Source organism: Rousettus aegyptiacus, unplaced genomic scaffold, assembly GCF_014176215.1.
Source record: "Rousettus aegyptiacus isolate mRouAeg1 unplaced genomic scaffold, mRouAeg1.p scaffold_m13_p_13, whole genome shotgun sequence".
NCBI classification, from domain to species: domain Eukaryota; kingdom Metazoa; phylum Chordata; class Mammalia; order Chiroptera; family Pteropodidae; genus Rousettus; species Rousettus aegyptiacus.
This window is the reverse complement of record NW_023416288.1, coordinates 53,266,861-53,286,341: the sequence shown is the minus strand read 5'-3', so window position 1 is coordinate 53,286,341 and position 19,481 is coordinate 53,266,861. Positions and strand designations below refer to the sequence as shown.

The following is a 19,481-nucleotide window of genomic DNA, read 5'->3' as shown; positions in this document are numbered from 1 at the left end:
ACTGTCACTCATTTGTAATGAGACAAGCGCTGCAGTAGAGAAATGTGCCAGTGAGTGAGAGGAGCACAGTGAGTTCTCTAGTTTGCATGCGTAACAGAAGAGCAAATGAAGTGATGATGTTCTGTTTTGTTCCACCCGAGCATGACTAACATGGGGAAGTGTAATACTCACTCTTGAAAACACAGCATCTAACAACGATGACACTTTTAAAGATATTAGCCAGATTAACAAAATGAAATGTCTACTTCTGATGCAAATGGGCTAGTCAACAAAAGTGAACAGATTTGTTTTCCTCCACCTATACTAGAAAGCCTGTGCACCCATTTTCGTACTGTATTTTTTGCTGAAAGAAGGGCTAGAGTCATAGGAAATTAATAAGAGCAATCAGAATTAGTAAAGAATGGTAGAAAAAGAAAAAAAAAAAAACAAGATGAAATTATCACTTCTTTCTTTCCTTCCTAAGATGGAGATACTAAATTCTCATAAAGATTCTGGAATTTCAAAGCATCCAAGCTACCCTTTAGACTTCAAATTTATCAAAGGTTTTGCTTTCTATTTTTTTTTGTTTTTATATCTTAAATTGTGGTGGGGACGTGAGAAGAAAGCACATTTGTTAGTTACTCTATTTTTCTTAAGGCGAAGTTCATACTATACTTGATATCCATGCGACTGAAGTACTACTAGCAGTAACAGTTAATAAAGTACTTTCTCCGTAAGTTGTTTACATTTGCATTTATATACTCGAAAGTTATATAACGTTATTCCATTTCGTATGTAAAAGTTTAAACCTTTAATCCAATAATACACCTGGTAAGTCATAAAAACAGTTTTCATATTTAGGTTTTCTAATTCCAGGAATTTCTATGAGACACCAGTCTTATCTTCAGTATACAGCTATATTTTCCATTTTTTTTTTTTGTAACTTGATGGAGTACATATGTGTAGTTCTTGAACTTGAAACAATTTTTTTCTTCCTTGTTTATCACTTTGTCTCTCATTGTCACTTACCATCATTTTTTGCTCCGAAAACTGAGTTAAATCGAAAAGATAAACAGCTTCTAAAACTTGCACTGCATTATGTACAGGTATTAACTGACTCCCTGAGACCACATCATGCCTTCGTGAAGGGCCTAGGCTCTCTCTAGAATAGAGGTAGATATAATGCATATTAGGTTCAAGCCTGTCATCCTGGCCCATCAATTAACTGAAACATTTGTGGCATATATGATATACATAAGAAGTTATTCTTATGGTTTTGTAATTCAACAGCTTCTCTTATTTCTGACCCTCTCTGCAGATTAATAATCCTCACATTTTTTAAATGGGAACAGATAACCAGACGTGGACGAAAGAGTTTATTCTCCTCGGCCTGTCCAGTGACTGGGGCACTCAGGTCCCTCTCTTTGTTTTATTCTCCCTCACATACCTGGTGACCGTGCTGGGAAACTTCCTCATTGTTCTTCTGATCAGACTGGACAGCCGACTCCACACTCCCATGTATTTCTTTCTCACCCACCTCTCCGTCGTCGATGTCTCTTATGCCACAAGCATCGTCCCTCAGATGCTGGTGCATCTTCTTGCAGAACATAAAGTAATCCCATTCGTGAGCTGTGCATCCCAGTTATTTTTCTCCTTGGCCTTGGGTGGGATTGAGTTTGTTCTACTGGCAGTGATGGCCTATGACCGCTATGTGGCTGTGTGTGACCCCCTGCGATACTCGGTCATCATGAGTGGAGGGCTCTGTGCTAGGTTGGCCATCACATCCTGGGTCAGTGGCTCTGTCAACTCTCTCATGCAGACTGCCATCACCTTTCAGCTGCCCATGTGCGCAAACAAGTTTATTGATCACATATCATGTGAACTCTTAGCTGTGGTCAGACTAGTCTGTGTGGACACCTCTTCCAGTGAGATTGCAATCATGGTTTCTAGTGTCGATGATACCTTTCTGCCTGGTTCTTGTGTTCTACATTCAGATCATCCTTACCATTGTAAAGACTGAGTCCACAGAAGGAAGAAAGAAAGCCTTCCACACCTGTACCTCTCACCTCACAGTGGTTGTCCTGTGCTATGGCATGGCCATTTTCACTTACATCCAGCCCCGCTCCGGCCCCTCTGTCCTTCAGGAGAAGCTGATCTCTCTCTTTTACGCCATTTTGACACCTATGCTGAACCCCATGATTTATAGTTTGAGGAATAAGGAAGCAAAGGGGGCCTGGTAGAAACTGTTAGGGAAGTTTTCTTGATTAATGTCAAAACTGGCAACTTGATAAATCATGAGCATCATTTAGAGAAAAAAGCTTTGGCTGTGTGTTCTCCCACCCAACTCAGATGTGACAGTCATCAACTGCATTGCCCTGGTAACCAGAAAGGAGGTGACAAAATGTGTACTGGTGGTGTCGGGTAGGAGGCTGAGTGGTTGGGTTGGAGCATGGGATGTGGGGTTACTTTTATGTCACAGGAGCATGTTTAGAGGAGTGAAGCATCATTATGACAATTTCCCACGCTTAATCTCCATTTCTGTGCCCTGAGATTAATTAAAAAAAAAAAAAAATCCCACAATAGTTACTGTTTTTACTTGCCACATTGTAATCACAGACCTATTCGTGGATCTTTAGCTCACTGGTTCCTATTCATCTAAATTTTGTACAAGGTTATTGTGTTTCCATTGGGACAAAACATTTTCACATTTAGACTCACTTAAAATACACATAACCACATCCAGCATTGTGTGAGTCACTGTTCTGAGGAGAGGGTTGCTATCAAGCTGATTAAAATGCTTTTGTGCAGGACTTCATGTGGACATAATGTACTTGTCTTGAGTGCTGGAGGGGTAATTCAGTGGAGAAGCAACAGCTAAAAGTCTTGTTTCACACTGATGAGACTCTTAAGTAAAGGTCATTAGTACATGAGACTATAATTGGCCAAGGGAAATTATGTTTCAAGCACTGTGTTGAGTATATGAACAGTTTGAGAGGAATTTTCCAGCATATAAAAGGGGTATCATTTAAATATTAAAGCTGTCCAGTTTCTGAAAAATCTATTAACTCTTCTTTTCTAGACTTTAGAAACAAAATAAGCACATAAAATATGAAATAATGTGTAAAATCTTAAAGACATAGTTATCTAAGGGAAGATTCCTCAGCCAAAGGCTATGAGAGATAAGACAACTTTAACATGGATTTTGGGACGCTGGATAGTTCAGTCCTCTGTGCAGATGTCACCTCTAGTCTCCATGTTGAACCCTTCTCCCATCCACACACACCACAGGGCCTGCTTGGTGTTCGTAAATCAACCGAGCTGGAGTAGTCTGAGAGTAGACTGCACCTCTGAGGAAAAGCACAAGTTAAATAAGGTTGAAGAGGGGGAAGGAATAATTGTACAAGGGATAAGGAAGGGGAAAGAGGAGACAGAATGTGACAGTAGCTCATCCTCTGTCTTCCTTGAAGAAGTCTCAAAGCCCTTTCTTCCCATTGTCTCTTCTTTCAGTCGGTCGATGTGTAGTTCTTTCATCTGTGAATACAACGCAGGCTCTCAGCATTGAAGCAGAGTTGAAGGCTCATATAGTCCAGAGCCCATTTGATATTTTAATTTTACCTTAAAAAAATTCAATCCTAAATTTTGCAATGCTTGTCTAAGCATCCCAAAGTAGTGCTAGGGAGCTGTATTTTTCTTGATGTTGTTTCAGGAAAAATTACAGGAGAGTCAATGTGTCTGTAACAACGAATGGTTCTTGAGACACAGTAGTCGATATGCTACAGTTCCGAGAAGGATATGACTGCATAGCAGGATGACAGCGAACAATTAAAATGCAGCCTCGTGTCACAGAGACTGAGCCTCCGGGGCGATCGCAGAGGTCTTCCTGTATGCAAAGACCAAGAAAAGTTTAGGTGGAGACCAGGAAAGTGAGAACAAGTGATCCAGATAGCAAGCGACCGGAGCACAGGGGTGACCTGTGGATGGTGCAGAGCAGCGGGAGAGTGCGAGGATTCAAGAGTGACCCGAGGTGCACCTGCAGGGCAGAGAAGATGGAGGAAGTAGTGGGGATGAAGCTGGCAGCTAAAGAAGGGTCAAATCATTGAGGGCAGTGATGTCAAAACATCTTTTACCTTCAGTAGTGACAGGAGCCAGTAAAGATTTTTGAGCAAAAGCACGCCTTGACAAAGTTAACACTTTTGAATTATCACTCTGTCACGCGAGTCAGAAGAAAAATAGGAACCGCGGAGACTAGTTAGGGGGCTGCTCCGCAATTGCTAATGAGACATTATTGGAATCTGAACTGGAGTAGTGGCAGTGGGGAAGGAGGAATGTAAAGTCAAGTCACATTTTTTAAGGGACTCTGAGAAACACTTCATTTCTCTGTTTTGAATTCTTATATGGACCCTGTATCTCCTCTAGAGTGTCATAATTCTGTCTGAATTTTCTGCAGCTTGTGGAGTAAACCATAAAACTTACTATCATGAACACACCCTATATTAAATGTAGGGGAAAGGATGAAAGAAGAAAAAATTAGTCAAAAATACAAAGATACAATCTGAAGAGAAACCAGACTCAACAAAAACAAAAACACAAACAATTCTATTAAAAAGTAGGCACAGCACCTGAACAGACACTTCTCTCAAGAATACATACAAATGTCTAACGTATATATGAAAGACGCTCAACTTCACTAATTATTAGGGAAATGGAAATCAAACCCATAATGAGATGCCACCTCACACCTGTTAGAATGTCTGTTATAAATAGGATGAATGATAACTAGTGTTGGAGAGGTCGTGGCATAAAGGAACCCTCATACACTAATGGTGGGACTGTCAGTTGGTACAGCTATTATGGAAAACAATATGAAGTTTCCTCAAAAAATCAAGAATAGAATTACTATGTGACCCAGCAATCCCTCTTGTGGGTATCTACTCTAAAAATATGAAAACTTTATCCATAAAGATATATGCACCCTGATGTTCATTACAATATTATTTTTTTTGTGGTGGCCAAGACATAGAAATAACTGATGTGCCCTTTGGTAGATGATTGGATAAAGAAGATATGGTACACACATAAAATGGAATATTATTCAGCCAAAAGAAAAGATGAAATACCGCCATTTGCTACAACATGGATAGATCTTGAGCATGCTAAATGAAATAAGTCACAGTGAAAAAGTTGAAAACCATATGATTTCACTCATGTAGGATCGAAAACTGAAAGCAACAGATAAACGTGACACAAACTCATGACATAGAGAACAGTTTAGTAGTTACCAGAGGTAAAAGGGAGTGGGGAAGGTTAATAAGGGTAAAGGGGTCAAATATATGGTGATGGAAGGAGATTTGCCTTTGGGCGGTGAACAAACCATGTAACATACAGATGATATATTATTATTCAGTTATATACTTGAAACCTATATGGTTTTATTAACCAACGTCACCGCAATAAATTTAATTAAAAGAATACAAATGCACACATGATGACACTTCAAGGAGGAAAATATATGAAGATCCTATATCTGCATTTCTGCACCTGGTTGAAATGTTCGTGACTTTTCTCCACTATTCACTGCGTGCGTGATCCCTTTGCCTTCACCCAGCCTCTGCTCCTTTGCTTATCACCTCTTCTTCCATCTTCAAAGTCAGCAGCAGATGAAACCTCTCTCTGAATCTGATCCTCTTCCATTTTTACATCTCTTTCTTCTGCCTCTGGTCCTCTCACGCTGTCTTAGAAGGATTCTTGTGATTACATTGGGACCAGTACGATTACCCAGGATAGTCTCCACATTCTAAGATCCTTCATTTAAGTACATCTGCAAGTTCTTTTTAACATAAAAAGCAGCATATTCACAGGCTCTGGGACACAAGCACAGGCATCTTTGGGGGGCATTACTTAGTCTACCACAGACCTTTTCAAACTGGCCACTTAGTTTTTCACATGACCCTAGTGTTATTGAACAGAAAGCTTGTTCACCCAGCATTAGCAGAGCCAGACACTAAACACTGAGAATTGCAGTGGAGAGACATAGGCTATTTTATTATGAATGGCCCTATTCAGGAGAACAGGAAGCTAATGCTTAAAACCCAAAACTCCCCAATGGGATGTAAGTTATAGATTATATAGGACAAAATCACAAGACACTGTGGGTTAGGGGCTTTGGGATTGTGCTAGTAGCTGATTGGTTGGAGGTGAGGTAAGGGTTATAAATCATTTCTTCCAGGTTTGAAGGCAGTTCTAAGGTCTGTTTGAGTGTCTGTCTGGTTTCATAGGAAAGTAGCCGGAGTGTTGTTTTACCTTAGGGCTTAGGAGCTGGAACAGAACATAGGTCAAGATATTATCTTGAGTCTGGATTACTGTCATCTGCTGCCTTGGGTGTTTCAGGGGAAAGGCTAGTTCTCCGAAGGGTAAAGAGGAGAGGAGAGGAGAGGAGAGGAGAGGAAAAGAAGGAAAGAGATAGTCTTAAGGATCCTCTTCAACAGCTTTCTTACTTTCTTGTGTGTTATAATACTACAGTCCCAATTTTTGCATTTCCTCCCTTATGGTGGGAATTATATTTCTAAGAAGCTCTGAATACTTCTATTAACATTTCTTGTTATCTAGGTCTGCTGGAAAGTATTTAGTTTTTGTTTGTATGAAAATGTATTTCTCCTTCATTCTCAAAAGATTTTCTCTACATGTAGAAATCTTTGTTGACAGTATTTTTCCCTTCAAGGCTTTGAAGATGTTAATTCATTGTCTTCTGACTCGCATAGTTTATGAAAAGAATTCTGCTTTGATTCAGATCTTTGTTCTGTATGTGGTATATCTTTTTATCTCAGGCTGCTTTCAAGATTTTTATTTTTGGCTTTTAGACAGAATATGATGTGTCTAGGCTTTTTCCTTACCTTGTGTGGCTGACTTTATTTGATTTATGCTTAAATTTCTTTCAGTATTTTTTTTTTAGCCATTGTTTCTTCAAATATTTCTTTTTTTTTTTTTGGTTGTTAAATTCATTTTAATTAACATTTATTTAACAACTACTGTATACCAATACTCTGAAAAATAATGGATATATAAATGAATGTTATGTTTGTTATTCTCAAAATTCTCCGACCAGTTAGAAACAGAGGGAAAACAGCAAACATTTAAAATGTGATGTGATAAATACAAAAGGAAAATTTTTAAATGCAATTTCAGAGGTATAGGTAGGACTAGATAACTAACTCTGTGCCTCTGGAAAGGCTTCACGGAATGGAAATATAAGAAAGTTTAAGGGATAAGAGTTTACTAGGGGGAAAAGTTGTGATGATATTGTAGGCATGGAAAACAGCATGAAAAAAGATTCAGAAGCATAAAAAATCAAAACTATAAGAGGTTCCACGTTATTGAATCAAAAAGTAGTACAGTCCTTGAAAAAGCAAGATGGTTGATTTTAGAAAAGCAAGCTGCGGAAGTAGCACATGAGAGGTAAGGGCTAAGGCTCAAGTTATGAACAACCTTGTGGTCACTGGCACAGGGAGTGTGCATTGGAGGTACAGAGCGACATAATTAAATGGATGACCTTGAAATGCCAGGTTGATAGCAGCATGGGGGATTTGGTTTATTAATACCTATCCTTGTGCGATTTTAAGGCAAAGAAGGCATCACACAATCAGAATTATAGAATCTTCAAATATTTCTTGAACTCCTTTTGTCTCCATTTTCTTTCTGTGATTTCCAATTTCATGTATGTTAGATGGTTTAACGTTGTTCCACACCTCTCTTCTCTTTTTACCATTATTTTTTCTCTGCTTCAGTTTTACTAATTTTTATTGACTTATTCTCCTTGCCGAATGTTTCTCTTGAGTTCACTCGTAAGCCTCCTTCATCTCTGTTACTGTGTTCTTCATGTCCAGCATTTCCATTTGATTCCCCCACGTTGTTTCAGTTCTCCACTGAAATTTTCAGTTGTGGCTGTCCATTTATTCTGCTATATCCTTTAACTTATTTATGAGAGTTATTTTAAACTCCTGTGAGATAGTTCCCATACCCAAGCATATTTCATTGTGGTTCTTTTAATTTCTTTGTTCAGTGACATAGTAATTGGTCTTAACTTTTCCTTTGACATTTAATTTTGATTGTGCAACTAAGATATTTCGTGTGTAGGATAATGAACTCTGGTAAATAGTATGCCTTGAAATGGGCACATCTCCTGTTTGTCCTGCAGTCTTGTTACTGGGGAGAGACTGTGCGGATCAGTGCAGTCACGGTTGAGCTGGGTTTGAGTTTTGTTGTTGCCGTGGTTATCCTCACTGCATGACACTCGGTTTTCTCCAGCGTTACTTGTGCTTAGGTGGCATCTTCAGGGGTTGCAGGGTTTTCCCCAGTATTGCTGCTCCACCCTTAGTTTTAAGCTCTCCCCGTGGGACTGTCAGAGTGTGTCTGCCCACACCCTGCCTCTCCCCACGGTAAACAGCTGTTCTTTGTCCCTCAGTTCCTGCTCAGTGGGTGATGGAGAATGAGGGATTATTATTTGTTGTCCTGCTTCCATCTCAGTCTTAGGCAGGTCCTTTCTCCCTGTGTCCCTAAGCCTCAGGGTGGGGGCTTTCTTTGTGCTCTTGCTCTGCCACAGTGTGAGGACATGGAGACTGTGGTCTGAACACAGTGATTCCCACCCCAGGGACCCCCCACATGAGTTGGACCCCCCCCCGCCCCACTTCTGTTCCCTCAGCAATGAGTCCTCATCTGTCTCTGAGGGAAACGGGGTTTGCTGCCCTTCGCCAGTGGCTTCAGGCCTTTGTTCCATAAGGGGACAGACTTGGTGGTGGGAGCCTGCCTCCTGCTTACTGCAGAGGCCGTGGCTGCTGTCACCAGACCTGCGCCATGAAGGGGGCTTTGTCTGGTTTTCCTCCCTTCCCCAAAAGTTCTTGTGGGGACTGTTCTAAGTCTGTGGAGAAAGTCTTGGGAATTGGTGGGAACTTTTCGTTTTGCTGTGTTCTCAGCCATTCTGTACTTATAATACCCTACGCTTGAGCTTTAACCATTTGTTAAAGCAATTCTCACTGGCTTGTTTAGTGGCCCTATTTTTTTCTCATGCTCTGGCCCAGGTAAGTAAGAGTGTACCACCTATCTCTCTCTGAATGTACCTATCTTTCTTGAGATTTTACACTATTTGGTTATTCTGCAGTCTCAGCTTACTGCTTTTACAGATAGTTATGATTTTGTAGATTACTAACCTTTTCTAGTTTTAGGGTGAAACCAATATTCTTTCCAGCTTTCTACCACCTAAGTGGAAGCCAGAACAAGCTCAACTATTTATTGTTTCAAGTAGACTCTATTTTTAAGAGCAGGTTTAGATTTATTGCAAAATTGAACTGAAAGTACGGAGAGTACCCCAACTCCAGTCCTCCCTCTATAAACATCCTGCACCAGAGTTGTACTTTTTCAATTACTTTTAAAGTTCTATTTAACAGACAAATTGCAAGTAGAGGATTTAGGGAATAATTTATAGGTAAGTAAAATGTAACAATGGAAAATAATGATTTTTAAACAAACACATATTAAGTCAAACAAACCTTATTTAGAAGGAGCTTACTCGACATATGCATAGAGTTTGGAGCAAATACTTTGTAATATTCATGTTCTTTATTTCAAACCCAAGCATATGTATTGATAGTATATATTACTGTGTCTGTCACTGTTTCTTGAAGGAACTCATTCAATTTTGGGTAAACACCTATGAGATGACTTTCCTGGGCAGAGGAGAGAGCATTTCCTATTTGGGGAACAGCAGAATTGTAGGATGGATGGGGCCTCACATGGGAGAGAAGCAGAGAAGAACTTAGATTGTGCTTGACTTTGAAGCTCTTCACTCTCAGTTGAGATTTAGCATTAAGTCATTGGAGACTCTACATCAAATCTTTGTTAGATGGGTAATGGTAGAATAAAGTGTTGTAATAAAATAGTAACATGACAGTGGTCTACAGAATGAATTGTTCCAGTGATTTCAAATTTTATTCTATCTGAAATTCCTGAAAAATGTTTTATTCTATGAGAATCACCTGAAAGGCTCATAAAAACAGTTTGCTGGATCCTATCTGCATAGTTTCTGTCAGTAAGTCTGGATAGGATGAAGCCTATCATGCTTTGAGAGGCACTGGATTACATGGCACTTAGGAACAAAATGGCACTTAGGAACAAAATAATAGATACCAGCAATATTAATAATGGAAAGGAAGGATCCATATGACAGATGCTTCAAAACGTTACAGAATGGAGAGAGTCTCTCTGGCCCCAGAATTGCGAAACACTAAACACTGAGAATTGCAGTGGAAAAATGTTTTCTTATGAATGGCCCTGCTTAGGAGAATGAGAAGCTAATGCTCAAAAGCCTAAACTTCCTGATGGTGGGTAGGTTACAGATTATATAGGGCAAAATCACAAGACACTGTAGGTTAGGGAGTTTGTGGTCATGCTGGGAGCTGATTGCTCAGAGCTGAGATAAGGGTAATAAATCATTTCTCCAGGTCGTGAGGACAGCTCTGAGGTCTGTTCCAGTGTCCCTCTGTCTGGTTTCATGGGAAAGCAGCCAAGGGGTCAATCCACCTTAGAGTTCACGAACTGAAATATAACTTTAGGCCAAGATGTTATCTTTGGCCTGCCAGAGCTCCAGACCTTGTGACCATTAGTCAGGTATGGGCTTCTGTCTTCTGCTGCCTGTGGTGTTATTTATCTTGGGGAAAGGCTAGGTCTTTATGTGTACATATAGAAAGAGATACGATTTCTAGAGCTAAGATTGAAAGCTAAATTTAATCAAAGTCATAAGGACCCTTGTTTTCAAAGTAAGAGTTGATAGAACTTGTTGAATGTTAGAGTGTTAGAATGGTAATGTGGGTGCATCCTGTCAAAATTACAATGAATCTTTTTATAAATATTAAAATTTGAAGAGGCACAGGAAGTTAACTCTCTGTATTAAGAATTTTACATCCTCTTTTTCCTTTCCTTTTTTCCCCCTGGAGACCATAAGACTATTTTTGTAGATCTTATTTGGGGTCTTCAATCTTTCTATTCATTGCTATTATATTTTGAACTTAAATAATATCACGAAAAATGTACTTGGATGTCCGTCAACACCTGCAGTGCTCACAGCAGCCCTTTACACATATCTCAGGGGAATGAAGACAACTCTCTTTACTCTAGAAGGAAAGGTAAGGGCACCCTGGAGCTGAAGAAGATAATTGGTTTTCCACCAGGTTTAGATGCCGGCCTAGTCACTGATCACTAGAATAAGGGCATGAGTCCTGAAAGTCAGGTTTGGATTTGAGGAGGATATCCTACAACTTCAGAATATTGGCTTCAGTGACTTTTTTGAGTGACCATAGGTTTCAGTGGATTGTTGTGGGCTGAGGAGGATGGAGAGAATAGCTTACCAAGGAAGAAAAGGGCAGCATAAGAGGACTAGGAGTGGTGACAGCAATTAACACTCTAACGCATAGAGCTCCTGGGGGGAATCCAGCAGCCCCACATTGCTAATTCAGCCACTGCTGCACTTCATTAGGTTTGTCTCTGAGCCAACTGGGGGCACCTGTGAACTTCCCCCCAGCAGTTTCCCTCAGTGTCAGCTCTTAGTCCCAGGTGAGTGCTTGGGAGCCAAGGAGTCTGGGCCGCTTCATCTCCATGGTCTGTCACTTTGTTGGAAGGTGGCACTCTCTAGAAACCAACTTAAACCTAGACGGAAGTAGACATGGACATTTTGTCTGCCACTGATCGGTATTTGAGAGCTCTAATAGAGGTATCAGCAAAGGGCGGGGTGTACACAGAGGTTTCCAGAGAGGCAGAAATAGGACCGATGTGATTTGTTATGGACTTTGAATAAGAGATATGACTCATGAATGTTGAAATGTCACCCTAAATAGTGTGGTAAATGTAGTAAAATAATTCTATTTTCCAGAAGCTGGATGATTAATTATATTTTATTCTATAGGATTCTCAATTCCAAACTTAGTACTGGCAGAGAGAAAGAGAAAGAGTGAGGTGAGGGGAATGGAGTCAAGCAAATAATTAGTAACTAAAAATTTGAGTTCCTGTGGTTAAAATCTGCATTTTGTGGGGCAATACGCTTAGGAAACAAGCCAAGATCTGTAAAATAGTCAATTAGGTATTGATAATTTTGAACATGTAGTAGAAGTTAGAAGTATATTACATTTCCAGAAAAGATAAATTGTCAGCCTCTTTAAAATATCTTTTCTCAATTATTTTCCTAAGAGTGTGCATTCAAAATATTTGTTTGTTTGTTTGTTTTATTAATGAGAGAAATTTGAAATGTAAGATGGTTAAATGGGTTGCTCAAAGTCATAGAGACTCAGACTGTGAGCTGGGACTAGAATTGAGGTTTCCTGACTCTCATTCAGTGTTGGGTCCTCTAGAATGGGCTGTAGGGGTTGTACTGTAGAAGAATGCCCAAGTCTTACTTGTAGGGGACAAGAGATAAAAAGAAGGTGAGCATTTATAGGATGAAATCATGCTCAAAAATATCAAAGTTTATTTCAAGTTTGCATATGTTAGAGAAACTGGATCTCAGTAACTGCAGATTATGTGAAAATCTAAGCTGATTCAAAGTTTTGTCCACCTATGTACTCTTCGAATTGACATAAATAGTGGAAAAGATTATTATTCTGAAATAACAGCGCAACTCTGGAAGTTGAGATACTGAGGCATCGTTCTGTAGTATGCATACCTCCTGAGTCTTTTCACATTAATACATCTTCCAATGTAGGGATAGGAGAGAGAAGATAATTTATTGAAACATCCAGCTCAAAGAAGTGGAAAATATTTTAGATCGTTTTAAATGTATAGTACACTACTAGAGTAGGAAAATAAAATGTGGCATTGAATGTTGCATGTGGAAAAGGTACCTATGTGTTAAGTCCTGAACACTTCCATGCTTGCAAATTTTAATTGAGTATTTTTGAGTGTTGGTCTGTAGAGTAGCAATGGAAACTAAATGTAATTAAAAAGTGATTTAAAAATGTGAACAACAGGATCTGAAGACATCACCACCAGAGAACCAAAAATAATGACTCTGTCTCTGTGGTGCCAACACACGAAAAGTTCTATCAGTGTTCATTTGATTTTATCTAGGTGTCTATTTTCTCATGTTTCTTGATGAGCAGTTGCTGGTAGATATTCGAGACCTTATCAATAGTGTTAGAGCAGGAGTTTGGGGAGGGTGTGGTAAAAGGCTAAAAGGACACCTTATGTTGAGAAGCCATATTGTTATGTGGGCTATTAATACCGTTTTCTCTCAAGCATACTGCAGAGCTGTCATGAGTGAGGCATGGAAGGGGCTCCCATCTGAGAGATCTACTGGTCAGAGTTTAAGTAAATTATAATTGACCAGTTAGGAAATGCTGATTTCCATGATTCCAAAATACTAGATGTTTACAAATTTTACCAAAAATCACTGCCCAAGAGCTTACCATTAGAAATATGTTTAACTTGACTTAAAGAAATAACAAATGTTCATGAGGATGTGAAGAAAAGGGAACCCATGTACATTGTTGTTGGAAATGTAAATTGGTACAATAGCTGTGAAAAACAGAATGGAAGTCCCTTTAAAAATTAAAAACAGAACTACTGTATGATCCAGCAATTCCACTTCTGGGTATATATTTAAAGGAAAGAAAATACTAACTTGAAAAGATATATGCATTTCTACCTTTATTGCAGCATTATTTACAGTAGTCAAGACATGAAAGCAACGTTAAATGTCCATCTGTGGATAAAGAAAATATGTGATATTTACACACATAGATACACACATCATGCGTGTGTGTGTGTGTATTATGTACATACAATGGAATATTATTCAGCTATAACAAAGAAGGAAATCTTGGCATTTGTAATAACATGGATGGAGCTTGAGGGTATTACTCTAAGTAAAAAAGGTCTGACACAGAGAGACAAATATTGTATGATCTCACTGATACGTGAAATCTAAAACAAAATAAAATAACCCAAACAAATAGATATAAAGACCAGATTCATGGTTGTCAGAGCTGTGCCAAATGGGTGAAGGTAACCAAAAGGTACAAACTTCCAGTTATAAAATAAGTCATGAGATGTAATGTACAGAATGGTGACTGTATTTAATAATACTATATTGGATATTTTAAAGTTGCTAAGAGAGTAGATCTTAAAAGTTCTCATTGTAAGAAAAATAATGTAACTGTGGATGGATGTTAATGTGAACTAGACTTACTGTGATCATTTTGCAACATATATAAATATCAAATCTTTGTGTTATATACTTGAAAATAATATAATGTTATATGTCATTTATGTCTTAATTAAAAAGAAATATATTTAACTTGACTTAAGACCTTGACTCTCCTGATAGTCTTTTTAAGATGGGGAGAGAAAATTACAATTTTAGAGCTAGGGCCATTTCTACTGGAGGCAGACTTTGTTTTAGAGAGTTATAGTGAATACAGTAAACTATTTGGCTCATAGATGAAGGATTAGAAAACAAACTCAGAAGAAGAAAAGCAGAAACATGATAAAGAGAACTTTTATCTACTTCCCCACCTACCTGTGCCCAGGTAAATACTAGTTTTGGTTTTAACATCAGCTAGCACGCTTGTCTGATTTTTCACTCTTCATCTTCTTGTTCAGCTGAAGATGTTCTCGGATATCAGGAGATTGAAATAATAAGAAAAATTATTGTAGTTTAGTTTACGGAGGTATAAGAGAGTGAAAAATAACATTTGTTACAATTTACTTCAGTTTTTATAATCCAAAGAATGTAACAGTTTCCATGGAGTTAATGAATAGATTTGCTTTTTAAAAAAAGCCTATAAATGATTGACAAAAATTTAACTTTTATATAGGTGTATTTTGTCATATGAAAGGAGTTATATGAGAAATTTGTACACCTATTTTTGTCTTTATTTCTTTGTCATTAAGAGAACATTTTAGTCCTGTTATTTGTGTAAGTAATAATTACTGGATAATGGGAGAAGGCACATGGAGGTACTTTTAACTAAGGTCTCAAAAGGTAATATTTTAACTGAGAAAATTTATTTTTCCTCTTCATACGTATCCTTTACTTTTCCTCCATGTTAGTATCATTCACATACTAGTTTACAATAAGATTTGGTACTTAATATTTTAAACTTCCCATTTAATTCTATTTCTTATTCATTTATTTATTTTTTCTTGAATAGTATTCTTTGTTTTGATTTACTTTTAAAATTTAGGTAACATTGGTTAATAACATTATATAAGTTTCAGGAATATAACATTGTATTTTAGTATCTGTATACTCTATTACATGCTCACCACCTAAAGTCTGGTTTCCATCTGTCCCCATACATTTCAGCCCTTTTACCCATTTCATCTTCCCCCTACTCCTTTCCTTTCTGATCACCACTGATCTGTTCTTTGTTATCTATGTGTTTGGTGGGTGAAATTCTATAGTTTTTGTCCTTTTCCATCTGATGTGTTTCACTAAGCATACAGTCAAGATCCACACAGAAATGGAATAACTGGATCATATGGTAATTCTATTTTAATTTTTTTGAGGAAACTTCTTACTGTTTTCCATAGCAGCTGTACTAATTTACAGTCCCACCAACAGTGTCCAGCAGTTCCTTTTTCTCTACAAACTTGCCAACACTTATTATTATTATTATTATTATTATTATTATTATTATTTATAATAGCTATTCTGACAGCTGTGTGGTGATATCTCATTGTAGTTTTGATTTGCATTTCCCTGGTAATTAGTGATGTTGAACATCTTTTTATGCCTGTTGGCTATGTGTATGTCTTCCTTGGAAAAATGTCAATTCAGACCATTTTTAAAAATCAGGTTGTGTGTTGTTGAGTTATATGGGTTCTTTATATATTTTGGATATTAATCCCTTATCAGAAATATTATTTGCAAATACCTTCTTCCATTCAGTTGGTTGCCTTTTTGTTTTGCTGATGGTTTCCTTTGCTGTGCAGAAACGTTTTAGTTTGATGTAGTCTTATTTGTTTATTTTTTTGTTTCCCTTACCATTGGAGTCAAATCCTGAAAACATCACTGAGACCGACTCCAAAAGCTTAGCGTATTTTATGGTTTCAAGTCTTACCTTCAAGTCTTTAATATTTTTAGTTAATTTTTATATAGTGGTCTAGTTTCATTTTTTTTTTTCATGTGACAGTCTACTTTTCCCAACATCATTTATCGAAGAAACTTTTCTTTCTCTAATGCATGTTCTTGGCTCCTTTCTTGTAAATGAGTTGTCTATATATGTATGGGTTTGTTTCTGGGCTCTCTATATTATTTTATATTTAAACATTTTACCAAAAGGACAATGTTCAACATAAAAGGAACAGATTTCGGGCACTAGTAGCGATACTTTAAAGAGAAAATTTTTTTTTTTTCGTAGAATATATCTATGGCACCTTTCATACTAAGTTGCATAGTATACTGTATTTGCTATGGTCAAGGTAATTACTCTGTATCTGCCGTAATTATCCTATATCAGCCATAATTTATAAAAACAGGCATGAAGAAGTCCTTCTTTCATGGAGCTAATGTCTAAAGAAATGCACCACAGGGGTATGTCGTTATTCAACAGTGTTCTGAGGAGGCAACATGGATTGTTTATTTTTGAGTAGAAAAAGAAAGCTCAAAACATTTGTAGAGAGGTGTGGTTTGAGATTTGTTGCGTATGAACATGTTATGACCCAAAATATGTAAAATAGGATTTAGTTGTTTATTAAGGGAGCATTGTGGACCTGGCAAAAAAGATAAAGTAGCCAGAGTTAGGACATACTGAAAAGAGAACTCAAAACACACTTGAGTAGATTTGGCTCTTAACTATGGTCATTGTTCAATACTTGCTTTTGATATCAGCTGCATGTTTAACCCTGTACTAAGAGGTTTTTGTTGTGGTGTTTGTGCAGACAAGTGGAGAAAACATTCCCACATTTTCCCCTTAGCTTTTTAGTTCAATGAAAAAATACGTATTTAAGGAGAGCTTTAGATCCTATAAAGTAGTTAGAGCTGAGAAGACTATGCTGTAGCTTCCTGATAGGAGCAGTGAAATACAAAGCACATTATCAGACACTAGTCCATTCTCTATCCTAAACCAGGATAGAAACCCATCTCTGTTTCGATGGAGCTCTTCCCAAAGTAAGATGGAGATGGTATTAAATACAGGATGTGTTAAGAGTATCTGGTGAACACATGGTTCCTCCTTCATTTGGTTTTCCAGATACTATTTCTATTTGCTTTACCATGAGACCCAAAAGAGACTATATGAGTGTGGACAAAAGGTACATTTGGATAATACCGATTATGAGATAATGGTCTTTGGAAATAAATAGCAGACTTGGTAGACAAAAAATAGTCAGCTAACGTATCAATGAAAGGTATTTCAGTTATTTTAATAAAATACTTTGCTGTAAAACACACAATACAGTAATAATGCTACAGAAAATAAAAGTTAGAAATAGGGCAAGACCAGATTGTGAGTTGTTTGGAGATTCTTCCGTCCAAGATGAACTTCATTCTGTATATATTTAGACCACATAGATCTTTTGTGCATGAAAGTGATGTGAATAAATTTGTATTTTGGGTGATTAATTTGTAGGGAATGTGTAGGATGTGTGGGGTAAAAGGAAGTTATGTCAAGTAAATTTACAAGGAAGCCATTGCACTATTTAAAATGGTTATGATGAGTGCAAGCATGTGAATGAACACTTTGGGAAAGATGGGAGATATGTGATTAAAAAAAAATTCCATGGGGTGGTGAGGAGGAGGGAGAAGTCATTTGATGTGTTGGGAGAGTGGGAGAATATTAGTTCCATTGATAGAGAAGTCAGGAGGGAACAGAGCGTGTGGAGAGATGAGTGGCGTCATTGGGGGAGATATTGACGAAACAGCTATTAAGCTGTTGGAAAAAGCATCTAGACCTTTGGAGAGAAGTCTAGGAGATAAATTCAGAATTGAAGGTGAACCACATATAGTTGATAGTAATTCTTGTAGTTAGAAATAATGAGCCCTTCAAGGAAAAAAAAAAAAAACAACTATGGAAAGAAGAGTTCAGATTGTGACACAGAATCTTACAAAATGCACCTAGTATTGGAGTAGGAGAATTTAGAAAAATTATCCAAGAATGCAGATAAAGAATAATAGATTAGAGGAAAATCAGGTAAGTGTCTAAGAGTTGAGAGTTTGAAGAAGTGAATAGTTAACATCATTAAAAGTTAAGTAAACAATAAAAATCAAATGAAAGTGGTTACATTTCATGACTAGAAAGCCACGAGTGACCTTAAAGTACATTTTCTATACATTAGGGAAGGTTAAAACCAATTTTCCATGGCTTAAAAGATGAATATTATGAGGAAATAAACCCAGCAAGTAGATGCCTATTATTTGAGAACTCTGGGTGTGTAAGGAAGAAATATTTAGCATCATAAATAGCCAAGATTCCTTTCCCCATAATGAGAGGTCTGTTTGTATTTTGTAACGAGGAAAAAAGAGTCATTCAGGAGCAAGAGAAACTCCAGGATGGCAAAGAGAGATAAATGAAGGACTGAGACACTGAAAGAGATAGAGAGCATGAAATCAAATCAAAGGTTAGATCAATTGTAAAATAATAGGTACCTGCCCCAAATCAAGTCACTGATAAAAAGGCGTAGAATTTTCAATTCCTTAATTTCACCTGTCACTCCTTCTGTTGGCTAATGTTAGCCACATTTTGCAGATGAAGAATTATGAGACTCAGAGAGGAAAGCAGAAAATGACGCCCTGAAGATCCCACTTTCTCTGGGATGTGAGTTACTCATTAGTAATGAGATAAAGGCTGTAGTAGAGGTATTTGCAGGGTTTGTAAGAGGAACAGTGAGTCATTGGCTGTCATGTTCTCCAGGCAGTTATATGTACAAGGGAAAAAATGATGTGTGATGACAGTCGGTTTTGTGTCATTTCTTCTTTGAATGGGTCAAATCTTTGAGCACAGGGAAGTGTAATAATCACTTTGAAATACTAGCATTTAGTGAAGATGATACTTTATAGATGCTTGCCAAATAAATAGATAAGCAAATGTTTACTTTCTGCTGCTGATCTATACATTCAACAACTAACAGATTTTTAGAATCAAGTATTTTCTTGAGGTTTTAGAATTAAATTTGAAAGTCTTTGACACAAGTAAATGTTTTCTCAAGGATTACGATAGGATAGTACAGGAGGAACTGTTGAAAAGGGAGATAAGGTTTGGAAAGAAGTTTATAAAAATGTATGTGCGTGAACTATCCATGAAAGAAAAGGACATTTCTGGAACTACTTTTTTTTTTTGTTTGTTTGTTTGTTTCTATTGTTTTTATCAGGTAAGAGTGTTGAAGTGTAGACAGTCTTCACCTTTCTACTCAAAGATCCTAGGCTGGCTCCTATAGGTTTTGGAATGATGCAAACATCTTTATTCTGCTCTCAAGTGCTCTTACTACTTTTATCCTCTATTTTCCCTTATTTTTACATTGCAAGA

The 19,481-nt window shown here is 37.5% G+C and overlaps 1 long non-coding RNA gene and 1 pseudogene across 3 annotated transcripts in view; both read left to right on the top strand.

Moving 5' to 3' along the window:
- LOC118610757 overlaps positions 1-19,481 on the top strand; it is a 167,487-nt gene that overhangs the window by 121,467 nt on the left and 26,539 nt on the right. The window lies entirely within an intron of this gene.
- LOC118610756 lies at positions 1,322-2,841 on the top strand (annotated as a pseudogene).